Below are 12645 nucleotides of genomic sequence, written 5' to 3'. Positions count from 1 at the left end.
TTAAAAGAAAAATGGTTTTGATATTTTCTTTTAAGTGTTTTTTGTTTGTTTGTCATATATATAGACAATTGATAATTGCCTTTATAGATACATTTGTACTTATCGTCTTTGGCCAAACATGATAAGTTCCGCATGTATTTAAGTTATTTTTAATAAATGTGTTAACTTTAAATTGCTTGAACTTTAAATTGCTTGAACTTTAAATCATTTTGTATTGAAGGTTTGAGTCAATACCCATTTAGTTCCACATCAATATATGTATCATACACATGATACAGTTGTAAAAATATTTTTAAACAATATATTTTATAAACAAAAATAAGAACTAGAGACTCTTAAGAGCCTGTGTCGCTCACCTTGAGTACATATCAAACAAAGGACACAGATGGATTCATGACAAAATTGTGTTTTGGTGATGGTGATGTGTTTGTAGATCTTACTTTACTGAACATTCTTGCTAGTTACAATTTTCTCCATCTATAATAAACTTGGCCCTTTAGTTACAGAGTAAAATACTTTGTAAAAATTTACAAAAAGAGGTAGGGCCAATTTGTCCGGATTTTTTTTCACAGGAGGGCCAATTTCAAAATGTGCCAACAGAGTAAAATTTACTATAAAAACAAAAAATAAAAATGCTTTTTGATCAATATCTCGATTTACATATATTATATGTGTGATAAATATTTAGTTTAACCCTCAAAAAGAATGAGAGTTCAATATGCGGAATTTAGGGTGTTTTTAGGTTGGAAAAATAGGGAATCCCCCAAGAAGAACATTTCAAACCAAAAATAGTTATGTTTTTCGTGACAATTTATACTACATTTTCTCTCAAACATGAAATTGGTTTAGTGTGTCCTTATTATATAAAAACAAACATAAAACACAAAAATAAAAAAAACAAACTTTTTAATGGAAAAAAAATGTAACATCTCTAAATTGTACCGATATAGCTCCTTATAAAGAAACTTATGGTCAAAAACCGCGGTGGCTCAATCAGTAGAGCATAGAACTACAAATGAAAGATTGATTTCAAGCTAGGGTTCGAATCTCGTTAAGACATTTTGCATTTTTGTGTTGTTATATTAGATTTTAATGTTTCTTTCATATTTTTTCGAATGTTTGTTTAATTTATAGAGGCATTCTGGTTCATTTTGACTATAGAGTATAAATCATTTTATTAAAAAAAAAACGCTTATTGCGTGCATTCCTATGACTGTCCATACTCTTGACTTAATTTATATTCATGTGTTTACATTGATAACATATATGCAAGGAACAACTGCCGTCAAACTGAAGAAGTACCCGTGCCTGTACATAACCTTTTTTAATTCTTACTACCGTCCCTACACTGGTACCTAAGTCATCAGAAAATACGACAACACCACAGAACAAATCAATTACATACAAATCTTGATTGCCAGTAGGTAAAACATCAAGAAGCTGTTGCATCTGTATTACAACGAAGGGTCGATTTGTTAAAATGCCAGAAAAGGCCATATAACGTTTGTTAGTAACACAAGGTGTTCTATGGCCAGCTGATGTAAGATGTTCTCCGGTTAAAATATATATTATCTTATCTTATCTTCTCTTATCTTATCGACAATTAAACCTTAAAAGACCAGGTCAAATACAGATATACATATATTCAAAATGAGAAAAACAACATCCCATTTGAATTTGTTCAATATTATTTGGCGTCTTGACAAGTTACATAGTATGGTACCTTATGCGCATGTAGGGTGCTAACAATTAGATAAAATCAATATAAAAAAAATCAATAGTCTTGGCCTTGATTTTTGTAGGAATACCTGTTCAAGGTATGGAAATAGATGATGTGACGTATTTTAATGTAATATAATTAGCATCTATCGGGCTATTTAAAAAATGATTTACCTATCTTATCAAATGAAAAGAATTGAGGGGAAATTGGCCTTACCTCTTTACCAAATTAATGAAATTGTTAAAAAAAAAATGAATATAAAGGGCAACAACTCCTAAAGGGGTCAACTGACCATTTTGGTCATGTTGACTCATTTGTAGATCTTACTCTGCTGAGCATTATTGCTTTTTACAGTTTACCTCTATCTATAATAGTATTCAATATAACAACAAACGGCAAAATTCCTTTAAAAATTACAAATTGGGCCGGGGGGGCAACTCAACAACTAGTTAACCAATTCATCTGAATATCACAGGGCAAGCCAAAATCTACATTTTACCCCTATGTTCTATTTTTAGCCATGGCGGCCATCTTGGTTGGTTGAATTGGTCATCGCACACGTTTTTTTAAACTAGATACCCTAATAATTATTGTGGCTAAGATTGGTTAAATTTAGCCCAGTAGTTTTGAAGGAGAAGATTTTTGTATAAGATTACAAAAAATTACGAAAAAATTGGTAAAAAATGACTATAAAGGGCAATAACTCCTTAAGGGGTCAACGGACCATTTTAGTCATCGTGACTTATTTGTAGATCTTTCTTTGCTGAACATTATTGCTGTTTACAGATTATCTCTATGTATAATAATATTCAAGATAATAACCAAAAACGGCAAAATTTCCTAAAAATGTCCAATTCAGGGGAAGCAACCCAACAACCGGTTATCCAATTCATCTGAAAATTTCTGTGCAGATAGCTCTTGATATTTCAGTGTAATAAATGTCACAAATTATGTCCGAAAATTGTTTTAAAAATGGACAGGCAACATTTATAATTAGTATGTCACTATGTGTGGAATATAGGTTTTTTCTATCTCTTGAACGAAGATTTTAAAAAAGGGGAAATAACTCATTTTTTAAAAATTACTAGAATTCCTCTATTGGCAACTTTCTGCAACATTTACCCAAAATTTTTTTTGCACCATTTTGTTGACAAAACATCCATAATTTTATATTTTATAGTCTTTTATGTGAGGATTTCTGCGTTTTCGGTAAAAAATGCCAAAAATCGGCAAAAATCATGCCGATTTTTGTGTTAAGTGGACCACCTTATGTATCAAAAAACTGTTTTTATTCAAAAAATGTGTCAGTTAGCAGTTTAAATGATTGAAATGGTCTCTTATACCAATGAAAATAACAAAAAATGTTATGCTTTATCTCATTTGTACCACAAAATACAATGTTAGCCATTTCTCCTTGCTATACTAATATATACATATGATGTCACTTTGTTTCCATGGCAACCAGACTATACAGATTTTTTTTCAATTTGACTGTTAGTTTGGACCATTTCAACTTTAAAAAAAAGTAATCGAAAAAAATTAATCTGGCCAAAATTTTTCATATTTGGTCTATTATTACAGAGAATTGATGTTAAGTCTCTACGAAGATGCTCGCGGCCACTGTTAAAGAGCGAATCAAACCAAAAAGGACCCAAAGTATAGTACAAACGTCAATCCATTAAACACAACATTCATCTTTGCATAACTTGGCTTTGTCACTTATTAAACACCAGTGAGGCTTTGAATATAGACCTACAGTGCACAGCTTTCCGCAAGTTAAAAGAGTCCTAACACAAGTTTGTTTGGATGTTTGTGCTCTTTTTTGAGAGAATTGATCTCAAACATGAGTCAATATATTATTAACGATCTAAACTTGATGAATTTTACAGGAACAATGACTAAATAAGAGCACGATACATTTCAATTGATTGTTAATCAATCAAAATAAACTTAAATATTTTTTGGAATAGTATGGAATAATTTTAGAGACTGTAATATTTCAGGATTAATGCATTTCTTAGATTTGCTGTCTACTTTTACAAGATTGAAATTATCTATCAAAAATTTAAGTATAAAAAGTTTTAATGATTGTTCTTTAATTTTTTTCCTTCGTTTGAAATACAGACTTATATATACGCAAAGCCGTTCGACAACTAACATCGGAATTTCATATCTTTATTTAGACCGAGGTTAAAATATTTACAAACATAATTGATTCCATCGATCATTGTTAAAAATCATTTTTACAGATTGAAAGATGTCATGCCTCATAGAACAAAAGAAGGCAAATTGTCATATAAAACTTATTAATATCAATCATTTTAAGTAACACTGTAAAGGAAAGCAGTTTCTTTTTTGTTCGCAACAAGAAGTTTCCTGGTCTGCTTATCAAAGAAAATAGCTGACGGTTCACGTAGACCATCATCTATGGTGAGAATTTGTTTGTAGTGTTTTCCATCGTTTGATATCATGACAACATTCGACGAAGTCTCCCCGACAACAAACACGTTTCCATCATTATCTACAGCGATGCCTCTCGGGAAGTTCAAAACTGAAAAATCTTTAAAAGCCCAAACACGTGATCCATTACGGTCACAACAAACTACACTGTGATCATACCAGTCAGTGTAGTATATCGTGGTGTCGAATACAGATACGTAGGAAAATGGTGGCAATTTACAACTGATCACGTGAGATGTAGTATAATCCGCAGTGTTTATTTTATATATACCACATCCTTCAACACATACAAACAATGAGTTGTGATCACGTGTGATTCCCCATGGACGATCAGGAAGGTTGATGAAGTTAATTTTCTTTCGGCTCTCGGTATATATTATGTCAATTCCGATGTGCTTATAGGAATCTCCAGATGTTATAGCGATTGTTTTCTCATCGATAAATATCATGTCAAACCCATCACTAGGCCTAAGCAACATATTATATTTAAATGTACCATCTGACGCGATAACATTAAGCTTTTTTTTCCAGCAGTAATCAGTGAAGAGATATTCGTCATTAAATGACATGCAACAACCTCTCACTGTTTCACCACATGTTGTAATTTCCTGCTGTAGCCTTAACTTCAAATCATTAATGGTCTTCGTTGGTGTCACTTGAAACTGCGTTTTTATTTCAAATGATCCGAAATTTCTCAAAATGTCCAAGATATTTATCAACCCTGGGTCTACTTTAAAAATCAGGTCGACTGGTTCGAATTTGTTTGTTTCACCCAACGATTGTAAATATTGTTCATTTTCAAAAACTGCCATCTCAATATCTCTCATGACTAGAAATGTTTGAAGATCGGAAGCATGTTCTTTGATGCTTTGGAGATTTTTCTGATATTCTGTTATCAAGTTTTCTTTTGCTTGAACTGCTGATAAAATCATCTTATTACTCTTCTTACATTGACACTCTTTTTTCTCAAGATCTTGTATTATTTCTTTTTCAAGTTTGTCTAAATGTTTGTTGATTTGGTTTCTAATTTGTTGAATTTCTGCAAGATGTATCTCCTTCCTTTCTTCAATACTTTCCAAATAAGCCTTTCGGTCCTTCCTAATTATATCAATGTTTTGTAATAAGTCCATCAGTCTTGTTTCTAAATCTTGAAAGTGTCCGGATGTCTTAGCGTTATTAGTGACTTCATCAAGAGGAATGACGTTGCATTTCTGGTGTTCTTTAATGCATTTAAAACAAATAGGTAACGCATGCGAAACACAGTATTGTTGATACTTTTCATTGTGATACGTACATAAATGCTGTATATCAGTAATGAAGGACGGAATAGATTTGTACTTGGCAATTGGTATGAGTTCGTGACTTCGTGTGGCTTTGAATACTTTATGATGTTGTTGGCAGTCATCACAAATGGCTTCTTCGCATTCTGAGCACCAGTATGTTGATGGTTTGGTTATCTTTCGCCCTGAACATGGTTCACAAAGAGTGGTATTAGTAGCCATAGTGATACCTGAAATATGTATTAATACATATTTGTATTCAAAACATCATATATAAGAATGCTTCACTGTGATCAATTTCACAAACAATTTTACGAGGAAAAATACTTTTAAATTATAAACTTTTCAGTAATCCACGAAAAATTCTTGTCCTAAGATATTGTGTTTATATGAGTATTTGCAATTCGAGTTTATTCGTTACCATGGCTACAAGCTTTGATATATAAACTACAATAACATGAATAACAATAATTACCGGAATTATTTACAACACTTAACACTTACACAACCAACACCCGACTCCTCCGAAATATTAGACAACACTAACCGCCAACACCCAACTCCTCCAAAATATTAGAAAACACAAACCACCAACTACCAACTCCTCCGAAATACAGGAGAACACCAACCACCAACACCCGACTCCTCCAAAATATTAGACAACACTAACCACCAACACCCGACTCCTCCGAAATATCGAACAATCTTGACCATCAACACCCGACTCCTCCAAAATATTGGACACATTTACCACCAACACCCGACTCCTCCGAAATATAACACAACACTAACCACCAACACCCGACTCCTCCGACGACACTAACCACAAACACCCGACTCCTTCAAAATATTGAACACATTTACCACCAACACCCGACTCCTTCGAAATATAACACAACACTAACCACCAACACCCGACTCCTCCGACGACACTAACCACCACACCCGACTCCTCCAAAATATTAGAAAACACTAACCACCAACACCCAACTCCTCCGACGACATAAACCACCAACACCTGACTCCTCCGACGACATTAACAACCAACACCCGACTCCTCCAAAATATAAAACAACACTAACCACTAACACCCGACTCCTCCGAGATATCAGACAACACAAAAACAAACACCCGACTCCTTCGAAATACAGGACAACACAAACCACCAATACCAGTCTCCTCCGACAACATTCTCCATCAACACCCGACTCCTGCGAAATATTGAACAACACTAACCACCAACATCCGACTCTTCCGAAATATTGAACAACACTAACCACCAACACCCGACTCTTCCGAAATATTTAACAACACTAACCACAAACACCCGACTCCTCAGAAATATTAAACAACACTAACCACCAACACCCGACTCCTCAGAAATATTAAACAACACTAACCACCAACACCCAACTCCTCAGAAATATTAAACAACACTAACCCCCAACACCCGACTCTTCCGAAAACTAGACAACACGAACCACCAACACCCGACTCCTTCAACATATGAGACAACACTAACCACCAACACCCGATTCCTCCGAAATATTAGACAACAATAAGCACCAACACCCGACTCCTTCAAAATATGAATACACTAACCACCAACACTCGACTCTTCCGAAATATTAGACAACACGAACCACCAACACCCGACTCCTTTGAAATATTAAACAACACTAACCACCAACACCCGACTCCTCCGAAATATTAGAAAACACAAATCACCAACTACCAACTCCTCCGAAATACAGGAGAACACGAACAACCAACACCCGACTCCTCCAAAATATTAGACAACACTAACCACCAACACCCGACTCCTCATAAATATTGAACACACTAACTACAGACATCCGACTCATCCAAAATATTAGACAACACGAACCACCAACACCCGACTCCTTCGAAATATTAGACAACACTAACCACCAACCCCAACTTCCCGAAATATAAGACTACAATAACAAACGATACCCGACTCCTTCAAAATATGAACACACTAACTACAGACACCCAACTCCTCCGAAATATTAGACAACACTAACCACAAACACCCGACTTCTCCGAAATATTAGAAAACACTAACCACTAGACCCGACTCCTCCGAAATATTAGACAACACTAACCACCAACACCCGACTTCTACGAATTATTAAACAACACTAACCACCAACACCCAACTCCTCCGAAATATAAGAGAACACTAACCACCAACACCCAAATCCTCCAAAACATTAGAAAACACTAACGACCAACACCCGACTCCTTCGAAATATGAGACAACACTAACCACCAACACCCGACTCCTCCGAAATATTAGACAACAATAACCACCAACACCCGACTCTTCCAAATTATTAGAAAACACTAACCACCAACATCCGACTCTTCCGAAATATTAGATAACACGAACCACACACACCCGACTCCTTCGAAATATTAAACAACACTAACAAACAACACCCGACTCCTCCATAATATTAAATAACACTCACCACCAACACCCGACTTCTCCGAAATATTAGAAAACACTAACCAGAAACACCCGACTCTTCCGAAATACTAGACAAAACGAACCACCACTAACCTCCAACACCCGACTTCTCCGAAATATTAGATAACACTAACCACTAAAACCCGATTCCTCCGAAATATTAGACAACACTAACCACCAACACCCGACTTCTACGAATTATTAAACAACACTAACCACCAACACCCAAAACCACACCCAACTCCATCGAAATATTAGACAACACTAACCACCAACACCCGACTTCTACGAATTATTAAACAACACTAACCACCAACACCCAAAACCACACCCAACTCCATCGAAATATTAGACAACACTAACCACCAACACCCGACTTCTACGAATTATTAAACAACACTAACCACCAACACTCGACTTTTCCGAAATATTAGACAACACTAAAACCCGATTCCTCCGAAATATTAGACAACACTAACCACTAAAACCCAAATCCTCCGAAATATTAGAAAACACTAACCACCAACACCCGACTTCTTCGAAATATGAGACAACACTTACCACCAACACCCGACTCCTCCGAAATATTAGAGAACACTAACCACCAACACCCAAATCCTCCGAAATATTAGAAAACACTTACCACCAACACCCGACTCCTTCGAAATATGAGACCACACTAACCACCACCACCCGACTTTTCCGAAATATTAAACAACAGGAACCACCAACACCCGACTCCTTCGAAATATTAAACAACACTAACAAACAACACCCGACTCCTCCGAAATATTAGACAACACTAACCTCCAACATCCGACTTCTCCGAAATATTAGACAACACTAACCACTAAAACCCGACTCCTCCGAAATATTAGACAACACTAACCACCAACACCCGACTTCTACGAATTATTAAACAACACTAACCACCAACACCCGACTCCTCCGAAATATTAGAGAACACTAACCATCAACACCCGACTCCTCTGTAATATTAGAAAACACTAACCCCCAACACCCGAATCTTCCGAAATATATTCCCCCTTATGTATTTGATATAAGTGACATGCATTTCTAACTGGTAAACCGTAAGTGATAGAGACCTAGGGACTTTTGATTTGAGGTTCTTGGTAAAAAAAATAACAAAATAGGTCACGGTCAAAAGTCATGGTCATATTCTAAATTTTGATTTGGGCTTATTTTTACTTCTTTTCAAAAACTGTACAGGATATCGACAACATATTTTTTGCTAAATTGTTAGTTGCGAAATGTTGTAACACATACATTTTGGTTGAAAGGGTACGCAGACATTAAATTGTTAAGTTTTCACCACTATTATATTAAAATTACGCCTATTGTGATATAACTCATTAACCATATATGATAAAGACCTAGTATTTTGATTTGGGGTTCTTGGTTAAATACCTTGAAATTGAGGTCATGATCATAGGTAAATTTGATGTTCTAGATTTTGACCTTTGCTTTTACTTCGTATGTATACATAATAAAGCCTTTTGCATTAGGTTGTAAGCCATATGACTTTGAAAAATCCAACCGGAAATGACCTTGTGTTAACCGGAAGTAGCTATGTCTAATTTAATGTAAAAGTATATAGAACCATATATTTTGGAATCAGTGTCAAGTAAACTATCAAGTAATAGCGGAAACTACATTTTTCAAACCGGAAGTAACATAGTATCTCCCGTATTTCAAACAAAAGTGTATAGAAACCATAACTTTTGGGAATCAGTATACAATAATCTATCAAATGACATGTTAAACTGGATATTATTATTTTCATATCAAATATATCGGGTGGAAAGACCTTTTTTAATTTTTATTGATATTATCTTTAAAAAGTTTCGGAAATGATTCATTAACAGAAATGTATGTTGATTAAATTTCAATGCTTTTTTTGTTTTTTTTTTATAGTTGGATCTAATAGCATCCTAATCTTTTCAATGGTGCGATTTTGAAAATTGGGTATGCATTGTGTTGAACAGCTATCACCCGTCTTGGTTTATTTACTTTATATAACATCCTTTTGCGTTTACAAAAATCTCGGATTAAAAATGCCCATGAATCCGGAGTCAAAACACTTGAGGTAGGTAGATTGATATCCGAATTCAACTAGCATTAGATTTGAGCATAGATAGAATAAACGTGATGACGCAAATGCGTATTATAATCCAGAGTATTAGTGCGTATGCTTTCCAATTACTGTTCCTTCCGCTGCGCAAGAAAACCTCGTGCATGCATAAATATAAATTTCACTCGCGTACTGTAAAGTCTTGCCTTTCTTATCTAAATGCAGGACACGGCAGAAAAAGCTGGACATGTGACGTTGAATCATGGTCATCATTAGTTGAGGTATTCTGACCTCTAGCTGTTTCTCTTTACTTTTTCTTTTTTTGAGCGACTGTCCTATTATAAACTTTGAAATATTAGAAATACTAAAGATTTACTTCCCAAGGAATAAATAGATTAACGCAGATGTTTTTTTTCAATGCTCTTCAACTTCGTACTTTTTTTTTGGCTTTTTTAACATTTTTTATTCGAGCGTCACTGGTGAGTCTTTTGAAGAGGAAATGCGCGTCGGGCGTACAACATTTTAATTCTGGTATCTATACAATTTTATATATCTACATAGGGTACATATCTTTTTTTACACTAATTGATTTTTTTGGGAGCATATTCAGGTATTCATAAAACTTCTTCAGAACTAAGTTTTTCCTATAGAATATTTGGATTGATTAAAGTAACTTCAGGAAATCATTAAAATTTGAGATGTTTTAAAAGATCAAAATAATTATCAGTATAAGAGTTCATAGTCGAGTTGGTGTGTTACTTTCAAAAAGAAAATTCAAAACCGTCTTATAACTTGAATGCCACAGTTACACTTCACATGGAAGTTGGACTCTCTATTTCTCTATATACAGAATCTACCATGAGTAAAGACGACAGCTTCAATAATGATTATAAGAATAATTGAAGCCATCAAGGAAACAAAATATGAAGATATGACAGATGAAATAAATACATCCAGATTATTTTACCAAACTGAGTGCTTAAATTTATATTGCGATTGCTCTGTGTAATTTGCTTTAGAAATTCAGTTGCAAAAACTAAGAATTGAATAGGATTAGGACTTTGTTTGTTTATTAAACACGAAGAAAAACTGATGTACACTCCCAAGAATAAATAAAATAGTCAAGCCTTAAAATGTAAATTCATATAGTATACACTTTTCTGTTTACAACTAATATTCAACAGTACTCGTGCTTTTAAGTGAATTGTGTAAGAATCTACACACAATTACATATTTCAATAAAGGTGTCTTACATCATCATTACCTTATTCTATTCAGTCAATTATTTAAATCTAAAGCCAAAAAAAAAACCCACAAAAAATGAGCAACATGTTTTTGGTGCGTCAGCTGTCTCGGGTTCACGTATTGCTTTTCTTTTTTTTTTTTAAAGAAAGCAATTTTCTACCGATAATGCTTTTTACTTTTATGGAAAACAAATACTGATAACATGAAAACTTACAAGTAAATGCTTACAATTTGAAAGTACATGAGTTAGGCGAATACAACTGTACAGTCACCATTAAAATACAAATAATCGAACAACTTGAAAAGTGCAATACTTGTTTAGTTCAGTATAACATATAAATAGCAGTTTTGACCTTGCCCGTATTACATATTTAACGATATGATCGAGAATTTAAAATTATCATAACAGTTGTTTCGTTAATAAAAATCTTATAATATCATATCTATCTACTCAAATAAAATCAGTAATTCTAATATAATTATAAAATCAGCAATTGATTTTGTTTTGTGAGTTATTTTTACAATACACGAACATAGTATTTACATGCTTAATATGCTGTTATGAAAACCAATGGTTAGAAACATGCATACATTTTAAAAGTCATATATTACGAAAATGATGAAAGCTTTTATGACAAATTTTCTTTCAAAAGCAACATTAACTGAAAATCGTAATCTTACCTGAACCAAACAAGTATCAGCCTTGATAAACAAGTAAGAAAAACGTCACATGGACATGATGGACGGTATAAAGTGTATGTCGCATTATGTACACTAAGTACCATTAAAGGGGCACTAGCTGTCAATTTCATGGTCACCGATTTGACTCAAATTCTCATATTTGATTTATAACAATGTAAAACATTTATCCACACTATCAAAAGTCTAAATTAAACAGTTTACAGAGCATAGGGTAGATAAAATATAGGTTCGTTTCGTGTGTATTTTAGTCCAGACGCCATCTAATTAACTATCGATTTGACCTCAGATAACCATATAAGCGATGTAAACATAAATAAAGATATGAATAGATTAAACCAACACGTGCAATTGGATTTTTATAGGTCTGTTTGCTTTTATTTTATAGATTAAAAATATGTATCTCATTGCTTTTAACCGTATAAGAATGATTTTATGTGCATCGAATTAGTAATCAAATGATTTGCCGTAGTTTCACTTTCATTGTTGACATTCTTTTTCTTTAAATAACCAGTACACGTACATTGCATGCGTTGTCAATCTCTAGCTAGGGGTTAAATTGAAGTTCACATGAATACGGATTTAAAGAGGTCGACTCATTCACTTGCAAGTGAAAACCTAATTATCAATATCAATGTTTCTTAGCGTAATT

At 34.0% G+C, this 12645-nt stretch overlaps 1 long non-coding RNA gene across 1 annotated transcript; it reads right to left on the bottom strand.

Annotated features, from left to right (window-relative positions):
* Positions 1-3881: 3881 nt before the first annotated feature.
* LOC143058639 (uncharacterized) lies at positions 3882-12405 on the bottom strand. The gene is made up of 2 exons (XR_012973162.1): positions 11976-12405; positions 3882-5690 (listed from the first exon to the last, which is right to left on the bottom strand). It is a non-coding gene; the product is annotated as an uncharacterized LOC143058639 (long non-coding RNA).
* Positions 12406-12645: the final 240 nt, after the last annotated feature.

This window comes from Mytilus galloprovincialis, chromosome 14 (assembly GCF_965363235.1).
Source record: "Mytilus galloprovincialis chromosome 14, xbMytGall1.hap1.1, whole genome shotgun sequence".
NCBI classification, from domain to species: domain Eukaryota; kingdom Metazoa; phylum Mollusca; class Bivalvia; order Mytilida; family Mytilidae; genus Mytilus; species Mytilus galloprovincialis.
Note: the sequence above shows the minus strand (reverse complement) of the source record. Positions and strands in the feature narration are given on the sequence as shown.